The sequence below is a fragment of the Alexandromys fortis genome, unplaced genomic scaffold (assembly GCF_014885135.2).
Source record: "Alexandromys fortis isolate MF-2015 unplaced genomic scaffold, M_Fortis_MF-2015_v1.1 scaffold_18, whole genome shotgun sequence".
In the NCBI taxonomy this organism is placed as follows: Eukaryota; Metazoa; Chordata; class Mammalia; order Rodentia; family Cricetidae; genus Alexandromys; species Alexandromys fortis.
This window is the reverse complement of record NW_026067897.1, coordinates 12,668,839-12,673,978: the sequence shown is the minus strand read 5'-3', so window position 1 is coordinate 12,673,978 and position 5,140 is coordinate 12,668,839. Positions and strand designations below refer to the sequence as shown.

The window sequence follows — 5,140 nt, the reverse complement described above, 5'->3', positions numbered from 1 at the left end:
CTGTCTCTGGAGGGGCTACATGGCATTTCTCTCACTTTTGCTCCCCCACAGTCTTGGTGACAAGCAAGAGAAAGTTGCAGCATGGATTCTTGTGCTAGTGATCCTTCGACCTCTCATCAAGATAGTTTTCATAGACTAAAGAAACATACTAGTTTTATAAAACCATGTAAGTAATTTAAACCACTGAGAAGCGGAGCTATAGTTCAAGATCATTACTGATGTTATAATAAGATATCTACTTTCTAATAGTAAAAAATGAATAGGATGATGCTTGCTTCGGCAGCACATATACTAAAAATTTGAATGATACAGAGAAGATTAGTGTGACCCTTGCGCAAGGATGACACACAAATTCGTGAAGCGTTCCATATTTTTTAAAAAAATGAACAGGTTGTAGATCCAGATTTGGGGGGAGGGATTTTTCTCTATGTTTCTGACTATGAAAGGATGTACTAAATCTTATTTTGAAATGAAATTATGTAACTTTAAGAAAGCTCCTTTTACATTTATAAAGATTTTTCTGAGATGAGAAGTAGCAAATATAATTTAAATCAAAGAATCGTGTCCCTTCTACAGAAGTTACATAAACTATGTAAGACATAACGCAGAGCTCACTTGGGAAAATACTTCACAACCACTTATGATTAAAAATATAAATTCAACTCAATTCTAAAATGTTAATTTTTCCTCATGCCCATACTACTAATAAACAGGTATTTAAGTCAGAACCCTTTGCCAGTGATGGCTTTAATAGACGTAATTTGCAGTCTTTCCAAGAATATGCTTTCATTTTTATTTATTCATTAAAACCACAAAAAGGACTGATAAAAAATCATGATAGATAATTAAGTTTTTTCATGCCTCTTCATTTCATTCTTTTAAATTGGCATTCTGCTCCCAGAATGTTGCTAGACAAAATTATTTTTAAATATCAGCATTCCCTGGAGAGTGCCCTGCTATTCCCATTTGCCAAGATGAGAACGAGGAGTAAATTACATAAACTTGCCCAAAGTTATGCAAGCATTTTACCCTGGCCACTGATTGCATTGATTCAGTCCTTGATAATTGTCTGCCGGAGCTATTTAACTGTTTCCTGACATGAGGGATTGATAAGGCTGTAAAACTTTTGAGTTAAATAGATGGTCAGTGCCCTAAAAGTGTTAATTGCTTTAAAGTCCTATTTCAATACTGAAGCATCACAAAGCAGGTAATAAGAGACTGGCAAAGCCAGGAGATCTAGTGCGGTCACTCCCTCTTTATCATCAGTCCCAACTAGTAATGTGTCAATGATTCAGCTTCTATTTTGGCTATATAAATCTGCCCTATTCTATTGAAGACATCATTTTTAAATAGTGAATAAACAGTGTCATTGGCTTCATTTCAATTTGATGTAACTTTTCATTATTGAGTCTCATCAGTGATGGACATACTTGTTCTGTTTTAGTGTAGATGCCAAAAACCCATTCAGAGAGAATCTAATATCATGATGGTGGGTGAGATAGTTACTATTATTTTTCACAAATTCCATAGATAATTGTTATGTGAACCTTTGGAGGAAAATTGATATTTATAAAATTAAAACTGATTCTATATCACATCTCAATTTACTAAAATATATTAAAGTAGTTTTTAAATAATATACAGTTAGACAATACTCACTGTGCTTTTCTTGTGCACAAACAAACCTGAAACCAACAAGTTAAACAGTCACAGTAAATCTCAGGGAGCCGAATGTAATATCTGGTCTAATCCTTTCCTAGGGCATCTGTGTTTTAAAACAGTGGTACAAAATAAAATTCGTCACACCGTCTCTGTATGGTGCGTCAAAGATGAGTGAGAATACTATTACACGGATAGTTGCTTCTTATAGGTTTTATCAAGGAGCAATTTTACAAATTTTCTTTTTGTCCTTGTTGGTGACAAGCTGCCAAAGAGCTTTGGAGGAAAGTCTGTGGGGAACTGCAGTCTAGGACACCGTAACCGCAGCTTTCATTTTGCAAAAATCTGTCCCCCATTAATGACGTATTAGTGGCTGTGTTTTGATCATCTAAGCTAGCACTTAAAGGCAAAAGTTTGCCTTTGTTCTCCATGCTAGTCCTTTGTATATGGGTGTAAAATAAAAGACACATACGACTGGCATTTTGATTAATGTTCTAACAGATTGGTTTTGCCTAGTGTACTTAATTCTTCAATGAATCATCGTGTAATGTCAAAGCCACATCTCTGACACATCCTCCTACAGCTCTGCTTATTCACAGAATTTGTCCTGCTTATTCACAGAATTCTTGTCTTAAATAAAAAGGACAAAGAAAGTGTAATATAGAATGACTAAGAGTTTTGTTGTTATTGTTACCCTGCAGAAGGATGCAAACCCTCTTCGTCAATTGACCTGTGTTTACACCTGAAACCATACGGTATATGTTAGTGATATTCCAGTCAAATTCCATCAGTGAACCCAACACCTAGAAAAAACAAGACCTACACCCATGAAGTAATTACTATAAAATAATCTAACTTGTTTTAAACAGGGCTTTAGTGATGGGTGTTTTGATTAGCAAACAAAGATCTTTAGTTGGTATCTAAGATCTTCTGGACTGAAGATATCAAGGGAGATGTTACTGTTACCTTGCTGCATCTTTAAAAATACTGTCAGCGACAAAGACATGAGGAAGAAATTAGTGTTAGAAAAATAGCATAAGTCATAGCTTAAACCTTAGCATAAATCAAACTAACTTCCATAAATTTCTGCAGGTATTGTAGAAGTAAAGGGATGTGGTACATAGGTGATTTGTATCCTGAGACTGAAGCCTGAGGGAGTGTGACATCATTTCCTTAGATGGCATGGAAAACTACATAGTAATGAGAAAGAAGGTAGCTGAGTGTGAGCCTAACCGAGATGCAAAGACTGAGTAGGAGAATTCGGGTAGCGGAAAATCTCCAGTGGCAAATGTACGGTTTGTTATAAAGGGAGGTTTGATAGAGGTCAGTGTGAAAGGAGAGGAAAAACTAAAAGCTGACAGAAAACACAAAAGAGATGGTGAATTGAAGTTCATTCGGAGATTTTAGTCAGAATTTTAAAAAATAAAACTGGAAATTTTGGAATAAAGTATATATTTAAACTTTAAGAAAGTATCAGTATTGAAATATTTGATTTCTTTGAGAAGAAGCCTGTGTAGACGAGAAGAAAGGAGAGTAAAAGTGGTTCTTTGAATTTTCATTAAGGGGGAGGGTAGGTGAAAAGGAAATAATGGACTGGAAGTGAGGTGGTGGGCATGAAACAGATGGGGAGAGAAAGGTGAGGACATTATGCAGAAATCAGTGGGCATCCTGCTCACTTGATCAGTGTCTCTTAATTGTAAATGTGTATACTTTATCTGAGTTTCTTCCCTTTTTCTAGAGCGAGAATGACCTACAGCTGTGAGATCTTCCTTGTGAGTAAGTTTCATCACAAGGAAGCATTACTTCATTGCAGATTTAAAATGTGTCCTTGCAAAAGGCATTCAGCTCTACTAACCACGTATGTAAGGATCACACGTCTGCAAGTGTCCTGCCCGTGTAGGTTAGGATGGTGCTCTACCTCCACCCCTGTGTAAAAGGATGCATCTCGTGCCTAGAAGATCTCAGCAACCAAAACATTTGAATTGCTCTAACGTCAAGCTAGACAAGAATTTTTGTTTTTACCTAATTGAGGAACATCAGAAAATGCCCTATTTTATTAGGAATGAAAACAATGCTGAAAAAGGAAACTGTGAGAATTCTTACAGAGAACAATGGAAAAAACGTGTAAGCTTCGCAGCTGATGTCCGGAGCTCAAGGGCTTAATTAACTTTTCTGTGGTGAAAGCAACCCAGGAATGGGCTGTAAATGGAGCATATTCAAATAGTGTGAGACCCCATCAAGTCAAGCTGCTGCCTCCTGAATGTGCTCACTTGGTTCCTCACTATTTCCTATGGTCTTGACTAAAACTTAGCAATTGATGTGTTTTGTTACAGGCTGAAAAAGAATCTCCCTTAGGGTCATCCTTGAGGATCCCAGGGAGTTTCCCTAATGCTATGATTCTTGATAGCCCTTTAATGGCTCCCTCAATCAAGACATCACTTCCCTTTCTCTCCCTCACTTTCCTTTCCCCTTCTTGAACATTCCATTCCCTCATGTTCTCCTCCACCCTTCCCTTCTCCTCTCCCCCTCCCTTTCCACCTTCCCTCCTCCGTCCTTCCTAATTTACTCAGGAGGTCTTGTCTGTTTCTGCTTAACACAGGGAACCATGTATGTCTTACTTAGGGTTCTCCTTGTCACCTAGCTTCTCTGGGCTCATGGCTGGTTATCCTTTGCTTTATAGCTAATATCCACTTATATGTGAATACATACCATGTTTATCTATCTGGGTCTGAGTTACCTCACTCAGGATTTTTGTTTTCTAATTCCATCGATTTGCATGCAAATGTCAACATGTGATTTTTGTGTATGACTGAGTAGTACTTCATAGTGTAAATGTACAAAATTTTCTTTAACCATTCTCCAGTTGAGGGACATCTAGGTTGTTTCCAGGTTCTGGCTTCTACAAACAATGCTGCTATGAACACCGTTAAGTGAATGTCCTTGTGGTATGATAGTGCATCCTTTGGGTATATGCCCAAGAGTGATATTGCTGGGTCCTGTGGTAGATTGATTCCCAAATTTCTGAGAAGCCAAAGGTGCTGTACTAACAGGCAAACCTTCATAGGACTAAATTCAGCCCACTGAAAGTGTGGGACAGTTTGGAGTCTTGGACAGTCTGTGGGACCACTGGAAGTGGGACCAGCAGTTATCCCTATTGCTTGATTTGGCATCTATGGGCACACTCTTTTTGGAGGAATACCTTGCTCAGCCTAGGTATGGGGAAAGGGCTTTGGTCAGGGCTTTGTTGACTCCCCATGGGAAGCCTTACCCTTTCTGATGAGTAGAGAGGGAGGTAGGGTGAGGAGAAGGTGGAGGAAGTGGGAGGAGGGAAGGGAGTGAGAACAGGAATAGCTATGTAAAATGAGAAAAGATTCTATTTAAAAATTTCTTAGTGAAAAAAGGAAACACACAGGGTATCTCTGAAAGAAATTAATTAATAGCATTATTTGATTGAGCACACTGAAACTGTCAAATACTTTGG

At 37.9% G+C, this 5,140-nt stretch overlaps 1 non-coding gene across 1 annotated transcript; it reads left to right on the top strand.

Moving 5' to 3' along the window:
* The first annotated feature begins 267 nt into the window (after window positions 1-267).
* On the top strand, window positions 268-375 carry LOC126486890 (U6 spliceosomal RNA). Its single transcript, XR_007588227.1, has one exon. It is a non-coding gene; the product is annotated as a U6 spliceosomal RNA (small nuclear RNA).
* The last annotated feature ends 4,765 nt before the right edge of the window (window positions 376-5,140 follow it).